The following is a 12,015-nucleotide window of genomic DNA, read 5'->3' as shown; positions in this document are numbered from 1 at the left end:
AATATTCAATTTTATTCATAAACGTATGCAATCAATTCATCAATGTTTTGTTATGACGTCACGTTAAACTATCGTCCGTAAACCGACTTTACAGACAACAATTTTTTTTTCCGCTTTAATCGGATCTGCAGATCGAAAGATTCGATAGTCGAAGTAGCTGCTACGGCAGCGAATTATAAAGGCGGGTGCGGAAACTACCCGTGATACGCGTGCAGAATGTTAGCTGAAAATACGATTTGCCCGGCATTTGTTTCAAAAGAATCCTACGTAAAAAAATATCGCGTCTGAGTTTTTTGTATTATGAATCAATTTTAACACGAGAACACGCGCATTTGCTTGTTACCGAGGTGTTTTGTTACACTTCTCATGCGAGTATTGAATGACTCGCTCACATTTATTTTTGTAGACTAAAAAAATGTGTGGCATAAAAGGCGAATAGAAAAAAAAATATATACATTATCTACCAATGTTTTGATTTTACTCATGAAAAAAATAATTCGAGTAAATTTAAGACACCGAATATAATTTTGTTTTTAAGTTTGGTTTTGAAATTGCATTATTATTGTCCATATATCTTAGTGTGTGAGTAAAACTATTAATGTTCTATAAAAAAATAATATTCTGTAGTAAAAACTCTGATTTTAAAATTTTTCTAAAGAATAGAGGGTACATTTTTTTTTTTTTACTTTTTGATAAACCTGTAGTAATAAATAATTGTTGAAAGAAAGTAGTTAATTCTTTTAATCGTAACTCGTAAAAAAAATTGTAATCTACTATAAGCTGCAAGAAACAATATTATAAATTATTTACTTTTTTCATACAATAATCATACTAAACATTAAATATCATTAAAAAGTAATTTTTAATCATTGTTTGGTTGCAATAAATTGAAGTAGGAGAGCTACAGACGTCAGAGTGTTTTCATGTTGTGCCATTATTTTACTATAGAAAATTCAAGAAGTAATTTTTAGCAGACTTGTACAACTAAAATGATATTTATTAATGTTCTTAAAATAATTTGATGGACCCGTAGGTATGTTGTATCATACCGCACTGATAAGGCTAAATCTTAGTTACTCATAGCCGGCAGTAGCGCAAATTCAAAATTATTGTCAAAAAATAATATACAGTCCCAGAAAATGAAACAAGCGAGATTTAGTTCAGATTCGTACCCGACGGGTGTGTTGCAATGAGTAATATTCATGCGATGATTCGGCAAAGAGAACATGTCTAAATGAATTCTCTTTAGGTTTGTGCTTATCTAAGAGCGGACGATACCTTGGGGTACGCACATACGAAAGTTTAGGAAAAGGAGAGTAATTAAATATCCTGAACGTTTTAACGCTGTGAAAACCTTTTTTCCCCTTAAAACATCATACCAAATTGCATGCGCTGACCATTAGATAAGGAATGAACAAGAAACCATTGAGGTCAAATATTCACTCCATATTAATATGTACTTACTCCAAATCGTCAAGCGGGGATTTTGGACTCAAGCGCGCAGCTCATAACGCAAAGGTAGTCAGTCGTAGCTGGGGTGGGGAGTGCAAAAAGGGACATTTTGTCGCAGTTCTACCTCTTTCATAGAGGCACGTCTTAAGACTTATCACAGACGACGCATTTCAAAACGTAATTTAAAATGAAGTAGCTTGGCTTCTGGGTTGTAGCCGTGTCCTTGGTAAATAATCCACCGACAGGGATGATGGCGACTGCAATGTCGACCGAAACGTCGGTGAATTATTTGCCAAGGATACGGCTACAACCCAGAAGCCAAGCTACTTCAGACAATGGCCGTGAAAGCCAGCGAACATTATTTAATTTAAAATGTTAAGATGCCAACAACCAACATATTAATATTATTTTTTTCATAAAATATTTTAGTTAATATTTTCCTGTTTCATTCTTTTTATTCCATTTAAACAGCCCTTGTATGGAGTGATTGTCCGCATGCCAAGTCTGGAAGCAGTAATAATCACAGACCGCGGTAGTTCAAACACACACTCCGAGGCAGAAATAAATAAATGTAGTCCCAGAAAATGAGTGTGCTGGTTCAGACGCCCAACTCGAACAGCGCCGCCGAGCTAGGCTTGGGAGATGTGGAACTGAAAGTTACAGAACTCTGACGATGTATGATATTACGAAACTCGACAGATGAGTTTTGAAAACTAAGATGGTACTCGCTCTCCCGCCCGTACTACATAACTGCTTCCCTTCCACGAATGATCGATTTCAATATTGCGAATGGATGTGGAGGAATTGAGATATAAAACACCAGAGTCACTTCATGATTCAGGGTCTGAACTTCTACCTCGAAGGAACCATATTTCCCACGTGATACATTTAATATCCATATAATTTCTATTTATCTGACTACATACAGGATGAAATTATAGCACATGGGAAAATTACACTGGCGCTATAATACAACTGAGAAATATGAATTCCATTATAACTAAAAATAAGGCGTGTCTGTCTACAATGACCCATCAACCCCCATTTGGTAGAAACAGTCATATCAACACGTATGCTGATAAATTAAGTATATGATGTGACACGGTATCAAAGTGAACAAGGAAAAAACAAAGCATTAATGACTGTTTTCAAAACGGAGGTATCTGAAATATAACTTTAATCTCATATAGTTTTCACTGAGCTATTTAACCATTTTACAAAAAAAAAAAAATTATTAAATACATAATTTTTTAAATAATTACATAACAATAAAAAATAATATTTTGCGAAAACTGTATTAACATATTTTCGTAAAGAAAGGAACACATTAACTTTAAAATTCGCACCCCTTCAATAGAATTTAAAACTTTATAACTACCACTGTTTGGCATCAATAATAGCGTGGGTAATTTTTTTTGTTAAAATGTATGTGATTTTTGTTAAAGAAACATTCTCTACTACATTTTAGACTTTTTATTATATGAAAGTACTCAACCAAATATAAATATACATAGTGAGTTTTTTTTCTTTCAAAGAATGAGACAGGATTGTGACTTAAATGCGCAAGGCGTTTTATTCTGCTAATATGCACAGATTATTAAGCAAGTTCAAGAACAGCTAACCACCCAGTTAAAGATTATAAACTTAAATACTTGCACTACGTGAGATGTAATACTTATTTCCTTCACAATCATATTAAATTGTTAACCTCTTTTTGGGTTTGGTATTATATTACGATATTAATCTTAAAATGTGTTTCGATTATTATATTGTTTAAATTGGTTTCATCATCACTCTTTTCAGGGTTTGCCTTAGTTCTACGAACAGGCCTGCCTTCAAATCGCTGCCACTGGCCAAAGCGAAGTACCAATTACAATTTACACACGTTACAAAGTGATTCCGGTGGCCGTGCGTTTGATGGGGGTCCAGGCTACTCCAAGCACGCAGTCTCGGCCGAGACTACCCCGTGGGTGGTAGGCTAGCTACCCCGTGCCGCTACCCGGGCGGGCAACCCGCAAGTAATCAGCGAGGGATGCGCCATGCGGGTGGCCTGGCCCGAGAGACGGAAGGGGCACCGAGGAGCCCTGCTCCCGAACGTCTCTGATCTCTCTACTTTCTTTCTGAACCTCAAACAACCTGCTTTCCCGGACTCCCCTCCTCCCATCCTACCGCTAATAACTAGCTCTTCTCTTTCGCGAAAGCTTGCCTTGATTAATAAATCTACGTTACGTACTGAAATACGAGCACTAAACGATTTTATAGTCTACTGCATCGGCTCTTTAATTAATTAATTACGGCGAACAGCTTTAAGCATCTATAAAAAAGCTTTAATTAGTGTATTCACATAATTCTCATGCGTGCAATACGTTAGTGAGATTTCAGGTCATGCCCGTAAACCAATATCTATTAAAATAAATTCAATTAAGAATAAACCTGTGCATAATATTATAATCATTATACACTTGGATGAAAGAACTAAGAAAGAAAATTTAAAAACATTACGTTTAATGATAAAAAAAAACCCAAAATTTTAAATATCTGAAAGTGCTAACAGTAAGTTAAATAAAGAACTTTTTATTTATGTTAAACAAATAATTAGTTTGATTGAATATTTTTCTAAATTTTTTTGATTTCTTGTGGTATTAAAGGTATTATTTTGTATGAAATGGATATTTAAATTTATCAATGTCTCACTTTGATTTTAAGTATGCTTTTGGATATAGAAACAGTAAATATTTATTAAATGGTTCATGTATAAATGAGTTGTTCCATAGCCTAATGGAACCTACCATACTAAAAGACTCAACGGAATAAAATAAATAAGAAATAAATTAATAAATAAAAGTTTAACTAAGAAGAATATTTGTTTGTGGTTCGTAAGAAATAATTTTTGAACGACTAAGGGCCGGTTGCACAAATAACTGTTCGGATCCGAGATCGTAAGATCTTTGTTTCAGTGTGATCTCAAGTCGAATCTGAGATCCAGTGTATATGTGTTGCACCAAAGTGAACTTACGAGTTCAGACATTCGATCTCACGATCTAGGTTTAGGTTGGTAAAGATCGATTGTAAAATGAAAGCAAGTTTTCTATTGGCTACTGAATCTCGTCTAATCACAGAGAATATTCTTTAGCATGTTTGAAGTTCTTGCTGTAAATGTTGGCATCGTGATATTTACATACAAGCCTATTTGTTTATTGATTACAAACTTGTGGTCGGTTGTGAGTTGACTGGGGTACACATGACGATGGAAAAGAAAATTTTAGTACCTAAAAAAGGTTTTTTCTCTGAAAAAGAAAAAAATCATCCTTGTCGATTTAGTGCAAGAAAGACTGGATATTTTAGAGTGTAAGAGAACTGATGGCATGTTTTGTAAGCAGAAGGAAGAAGCTTGGCAAGAATTGGCATCATATTTTAAATAACATTTTGATGACAATTACCGTACTTCGGGCATACCTAAAAATATATCGGCCTCAATTTCCTGTAAACTATTGTAGCCCATTAAAATATAAATTGTAAACAAGCAGTATCTACGCGAACACGACTACAAAACACAACAAACCAACGAAAATAACACAAGATCTCGGATCCAACTGCTCTGAACCATCAATTTCGGTGGTTCAAACAGAGGTTCACCTCAATCCTCTGTCAGAAGGTGAACTCGAATGGTGCAATCCGTCTGTGTGACAATCCCGGTTCATTACCTCGTTTGATCTCGGATCGACCAGCGATCTTCAATGGTGCAACCGGCCCTAAAAGCATCACGCGTCACGACTCAAAGATTTCAATTTTTTTTTCTTGACTACCCAAACAGTTGCCTCAGTGGTACAAAGTTCTGGATCAATTCCTGGCCAGCTGGGAGATTTTTTTCCTTCAGGGAGTTACGTTGTACCTTCACAGTTACAAAGGCAGCGGGAAACCACCACAGACTTACTCGCCTTATCCGCCCGTCACGCCATGATCAAGATCCGCACGGCGATGACCGAGGATCTAAACCAAGCAGTTGGAACGATATTTTTTTCCCCCGATTAGGTCTAGGACTGTATGTTTTGACTATCATTCCATATACATAAATAACACTCTCTGACTTGTAAACGTAGTAGAAGTTTAAAAATCACAATCAAAAAAAACAAACGATATGGCGTACGAAGCATAAAGCAGCAACAGTGTGTATCATAACATGAGACATACCTATCAATTAGGCTTTCCATTTACCTAACAGCAGTATGAGTGTTACCGTGTGGGATCATCCAGTTGTCTCAACACTATCGTCGTTATTCATTAATTAAAAATAAAAATACTAGACAGAAAAAAAATACTGGGTTGTTCATGTCCTTACCGCATTAATAAACTAGCATGAAATGCTATATACGTACATAGCTACTTTAGTAGCTTAAAGACATGCCTGAGGGCCTTTTTTATCTATAATTTCCTCAAACAGGATACGCAAACCTGCGTTCAACTCACCTTTCAGCTCAGACTAGATATTTCTCGGAATGCCGTCGGCTCCAAAATGGAAATAACCTGCAACAAGCGAACCGGAATGATGAACTCACGGTGACACAAACAAACCGAAAAGTATTTCTACACGACACCGTACATCTAAAGCATAAACATTTTAAAAACTGTACTAATTTAACTTAATAATTATAATTTATAAAATAATTTTCTAAGCAATACTAAAATCAGAATAGAATGCATCACCAAAAATAAAAATTTAAATGTCTGCACATAACTTATTTTAATATTACATATTAATCATTTACCCAAATCAGGTACAACCTAAAACATATATAACGTTAATTTTTTTTGTATTTGTCCAAAATTATTGAACTCGAAGCTTTGCTTTTGCTTGAGAGCGATTGTCGGGAATATTGTAGTTATTTCTAAAATAAAAATAAAAAATTAATGCAGAGTTCAACAGCATGGTTTGAAATTTAATATAAAATATAAGCATTCCACTAACTTAATTTCTACGCTCTCATCACAAAAAAAAAAAAAAGACAAAATTTTGTTATGACATCGAAAAAAAAAAATAATATTGAGTACCAAGATGGCGTCTACCGCTGAAAAGGGAACGTAAATAGGCCTACTCGGGAACTCACTGCCCGAGCGGAATAGGCGTGTCTAAAAGGGTGACGTCATAAGCTGGGAGAGGGGGTGGGGGTGGTGGTAAAAGGAAACGCGGATCGGATGACGTCACGTGCCGCGAACGCGCGGCGCTGGAAGAGAGAGAGAGAGAGAGAGAGAGAGAGAGAGAGAGAGAGAGAGAGTGAGAGCTTTAATTACTTCACGGCATTATGAATCGCACCGAGTGCCGGAAGGGTGGCGGACTCCCCCCTCAACCCCCCACCCAACCCCCCTTCAAGAGAGCTCCGAGTGCAGTCTCTTGCAGAAGGAAGAACAACTAGTGGAAAGGGGTTGAGGCAGGGTGGTATGGGGTAAAAGCTCGCTACGCAGAGCCTTTTAATTAACTCGACGGAGGGGATGAGTAGTGTGAAGGAGGGGGAAATGTAAAATAAAATAAAAAAGTGCTCGCAAGAGCGCGCGACAAGGTGGAAAAGGGAAGGGCAAATGAGGGGAAGGAAAAGCCCGTAAGCTATAAAAGAAGATGGTGGAGGGGGGGGGGGGTTCTGAAAGCGGTCTGGCGTGCGTCTAGAAGACAAGAGTGGTCCAAGGAAGGTCGTGTTAAGCCTTCGGAGGTGCATGTTCAAACAATATGGGGGAAAAAAAAAGGGGGGGGGGGGAGCGAGTCACACAACTTTCAGTGCAAATTAAACCGTCCATCTTGAACAGTTACAAAAAAATTAATAATAAATAAATAAACCCTACGCATTGCCTTTGTGGTCAACTTTACCTGACTTCTAGGTCTCGGATCGTGGGTTAATAGTCCCACCTCAGGCACGAGAGTGTTTAGGACTGGTTGTTTCGTCGGCCGTTAACCACACAAAGACCTCGGACATAAGGCGGCGATGATAACGTCATAAAAAGTAATTTTAAAAAATCAAATACTTGCTCGTTTTATTCCCTTCAAGTGCAGTCGTGCAAACTCGTGGTGTTTTCTTTCATATCATCTTAGTTTGCGGTACGGATTTATTAAACTATTTTTAAGGCTTGGAAAACCACATTTGCTGGTTTTGGGCACTATTTTTGTCAACAATCGTAGCCTATGTCTAAGTTTTACCTCGCACGCAGTCGCCCACTTTAAACGATCAGTTTTTATTCCCGGGTGTTAAAAGTTGGAGCCAAGTGAAGACCAATCTATAGCAAAGAAGAAAAAAAATACCACACACTCAAAGCCTAGAAATAGCAAAATTTTTGATTAATAATTCAAAAATTAAAAAAGCTAAAAAAATTATCAAAATACAATATGTTGAATATGCAGTACCAAATGCACGGCGTCAAAAAATTTGCACTTAAGCCGTTCCAATGTGTTTGATGTCGTGCAGTTGGCATTACAAACACAGCGTAAGCGACGCTGTAACCGAATAACTGCGATTACTCATTTCAGTGTAGAAGTGACAGAAAATCGGCGATGTATCTCGGTATCCAAATGGTTTCACTTGCCTTTTTTTCTTTTTGGTTTCTGAAGGCGAACGATTGCGAAAAAAAAATTGGAACGATCGACAAGCTTATCCGCCCGCGAACCTCGGGAGGAAAAAGAAAGGAGCGCTCACAGGATGAGACACGACTTGATGCGATGCGACATTTGTCTAGAAGTAGTTGACTTCAATGTATGTATATGTATATATACATATACACACACATCCACATCCACACACCCACCCACACCCTCACACACACACCCACACGCACACACACTCGCGCCCCTGTACAAATCTTTTCAACAAAGTCATGCAGTAGTGTGTTTTATAGCTGACTATTGCGAGACCCGTTTTTCATTGTTACTTAATTTTTTTAAGTAAATTTTCACACGTTTAATTAAATTTTCCTGAATATTGAGCTGGATGAGGATAGATCAGTATGTTTAGTACATTAGAGACATACTTTATGTAATCCACATTTGAAGGAGTATCACGAAAAAAATTTGATTTTAAGAATGTGGGAAGAAATAACGTCGCGAGAAGACGGTGTTAAGCTGTCGCGAGAAGACGTTGTTAAGCAGTCGCGAGAAGACGGTGTTAAGCTGTCGCGAGAAGAAGGTGTTAAGCTGTCGCGAGAAGACGGTGTTAAGATGTCGCGAGAAGACAGTGTTTAAGATGTCGCGAGAAGACGGTGTTAAGATGTCGCGAGAAGACGGTGTTAAGCTGTCGCGAGAATACGGTGTTAAGCTGTCGCGAGAATACGGTGTTAAGCTGTCGCGAGAATACGGTGTTAAGCTGTCGCGAGAATACGGTGTTAAGCTGTCGCGAGAAGACGGTGTTAAGCTGTCGCGAGAAGACGGTGTTAAGCTGTCGCGAGAAGACGGTGTTAAGATGTCGCGAGAAGACAGTGTTTAAGATGTCGCGAGAAGACGGTGTTCAGATGTCGCAAGAAGACGGTGTTAAGCTGTCGCGAGAATACGGTGTTAAGCTGTCGCGAGAAGACGGTGTTAAGATGTCGCGAGAAGACGGTGTTAAGATGTCGCGGGAAGACGTTGTTAAGATGTCGCGAGAAGACGGTGTTAAGCTGTCGCGAGAATACGGTGTTAAGATGTCGCGAGGCGTCGTGTGGCGTCTGATTCTGTGTGCAAGACTAAGAACCCCAACGAACTCGGCGATGTCAGGACGTTTACTGAGACAATATCGAAAAAACCACGCGGCTTCGAGCGGGGACGGTTCACAGCGGAGAAATAAGGAGAAACGTGGCATGCGACCGATTCTGTGAACTTCTTTTTTTTTACGGTCACGTAGGTCGTTTTGGTTTTCGTTTCATGCTCGTTTCTCGAGCTTTCTTTCCGCATTTGCTTGCTTTCGCGGATCTCCTTCTGATTCCTCGCTGGTAAAGAATGAATACTTTCGATCGCAATTGTGCAAATTTAAGTTCAAGGCCATGTGGAAACTTTAAATACATTTGTTTGCTAACTTCACATGTTCATGCGGGAATGTTTATATACTGCGTTGGCAAAATATAATGATTAAAAATATTTCCAAGAATCTTATACTTAGTATTATAAAGAAAAGTTAAAAAGTGTAATTCTTTTAGAAACTCAAACGCCAAAAATGTTCGTTTATGAACATACATTCGTTATAATATTTTTATTGCTTATTAGGCTGATAAACGTTCTGTGATATATTTACAGAATAAAGGTGCTATATTTAAACAATCCATTACAAATTATTTTGCTTGTAATTTGCTTCAGAGTTACACAACAAATTGGTTTTTACTGTGAGTTCAGATTACTTTGTAATACCTTGAGTAAGCATTAAAATCGTAGCTTCTCAAATTAACCACAACATCTCTGTTATAACCCCTTTTCCCCACAAGTAACAAAAATCACAGCTTGTACTAGAACTCTATCTTTGCTCAGCAATGATAAGTTTACAAGCTAGCAGAATCTATTTATGTATTTTTTGTTTTTATTTTAAATTTTTTTATTAATTTTTTTTATTTCTAAATATTTTTTTTCTGTAATTTTATGATATCAAAGAAAACATGTGTCGTTTTTCTCCGTGTGCTCCTGATTATTCTTGCCAATATTATGATGGTTTTCTCCGTGTGCTCCTGATAATTCTTATATATATTTTGATGGTTAATCCGTGTGCTTGCGATCATTCCTGCGGTTTCGGTCAAAGGTCAAAGTCACACCCATCTAAGATGGCAGCCGTGACGTCGCAATCCAAGATGGCGGACCGTGAGAAATCTGAGAAGCACTAGCAGGAAGGACGAACTTCCTTCTCCTTGAAGACTATCGATGCCATTCTTCTTATGCGATCGATAGTGAACAACCCGCATCCCGCATAAAATAAATAAATATTATTTTACCTGCAAGCAAAACGTGACGTCATCTGATGTTGAAAAGTGGAACTGCTTGCAGCAAGTACCTTTGCATGAAATAAATTAACTCTCACCACTGAATAGTGCTATTGTAGTCAGAGACATAAAGTTTCGTAGCCATGCGGCCAATTAGTCATGCATTCTCGTAACCATGCGTTCTGGAAGCTTCGTAGTCCTATAGCCTCGCGATGACGTAACCTTGAAGACTTGCAATCGCATAGTCTCGTAACCTCATGGCTCGTAGTCTCGTAGTCATGATGTATTGGAGCCTCGTAGACTTGAAGCTACGTAAGCAAGTAGCTTTGTAATCTTATAACATAATGCTGATGGTGTAGATGTAGCAAAAGAGAAAATTCCATCGAAGACAGATGTGTCAATTGGAGCCTTGTAGACGAGTAGCTTCGTAGTCAAGAACTCATGCAGACTTGTATTCCTGTATCCACGCAGTCACGTAAACTCGTTTTCTAGAGGCTTCGTAGCTCTGTAGCCTCGCAGTCTCGTAAACATGAAGATTCGTAGTCACGTAATCTCGTAACCTTATGGCTCGAAGTCGCGTAGTCCTGTATCCTCGCAGTCACGTAAACCTGTGTACTAGAGGCTTCGTAGCTCTGTAGCCTCGCAGTCTCGTAAACTTGAAGATTCGTAGTCACGTAGTCTCGTAACCTCATGGCTCGTAGTCGCGTAGCCTGGATGTCTTGGGACCTCGTAGAATTGTAGCCTCGCAGTCTCGTAACCATGCGTTCTAGAAGCTTCGTAGTCCTATAGCCTCGCGATCACGTAACCTAGAAGACTCGCAATCGCGTAGACTCGTAACCTCATTGATCGTAGTCTCGCAGTCATGATGCATTGGAGGCTTGTAGACTTGAAGCTACGTAAGCAAGAGGCCTTGTAATCTTATAACATAATGCTGATGGAGCAGTTGGAGCAAAAGAGAAAATTCCGTCGAAGACAGATGCGGTAACTGGAGTCATGTAGACGAGTACCTTCGTAGTCAAGTACTCTTGCAGACTTGTAGTCCTGTTTCCTCGCAGTCATGTAAACCTGTGTACTAGAAACTTCGTAGCTCTGTAGCCTCGCAAGCCATGTATAACTCGTAACCAGCTAGATCATTTTAGACTCGTAGCCATGTGGTCTCATAGTCTCTTAGACTCGTAGAATTCTAGCCAAATATATATTTGGAGTTGGTGAGACAAAAGACAGTTGTTGGAGCCAATGACTGTAGGAGCCAATGACTGTAGGAGCCAATGACAGATGGAGTGACTAGACTGATGGAATCAATAGACTGATGGAATCAATGAATAATGGAGCCAATGAATATTGGAGCCAATGAATATTGGAGCCAATGACAAATGTGCGGCCTTTTTGATGATGGTGCTGCCTTTTCGTTGTCGGTGCTTCCAAATGCGCTGCCTTTTCGTTGTCGGTGCTTCCAAATGTGCTGCCTTTTCGTTGCCGGTGCTTCCAAATGTGCTGCCGTTTCGTTGTCGGTGCTTCCAAATGTGCTGCCTTTTCGTTGTCGGTGCTTCCAAATGTGCTACCTTTTCGTTGTCGGTGCTTCCAAATGTGCTGCCTTTTCGTTGTCGGTGCTTCCAAATGTGCTGCCGTTTCGTTGTCGGTGCTTCCAAA

The 12,015-nt window shown here is 38.8% G+C and overlaps 1 long non-coding RNA gene across 1 annotated transcript in view; it reads right to left on the bottom strand.

The window, feature by feature from the left end:
- LOC134535326 (uncharacterized) overlaps window positions 1-12,015 on the bottom strand; it is a 129,346-nt gene that overhangs the window by 30,738 nt on the left and 86,593 nt on the right. The window contains exon 2 of the long non-coding RNA XR_010075608.1: window positions 5,920-5,976. This is a non-coding gene — a long non-coding RNA (uncharacterized LOC134535326). The remainder of the gene's footprint in view (window positions 1-5,919; window positions 5,977-12,015) is intronic.

The sequence above is a fragment of the Bacillus rossius genome, chromosome 8 (assembly GCF_032445375.1).
Source record: "Bacillus rossius redtenbacheri isolate Brsri chromosome 8, Brsri_v3, whole genome shotgun sequence".
In the NCBI taxonomy this organism is placed as follows: Eukaryota; Metazoa; Arthropoda; class Insecta; order Phasmatodea; family Bacillidae; genus Bacillus; species Bacillus rossius.
The sequence above is the reverse complement of the archived record's forward strand: the minus strand, read 5'-3'. Positions and strand labels throughout refer to the sequence as shown.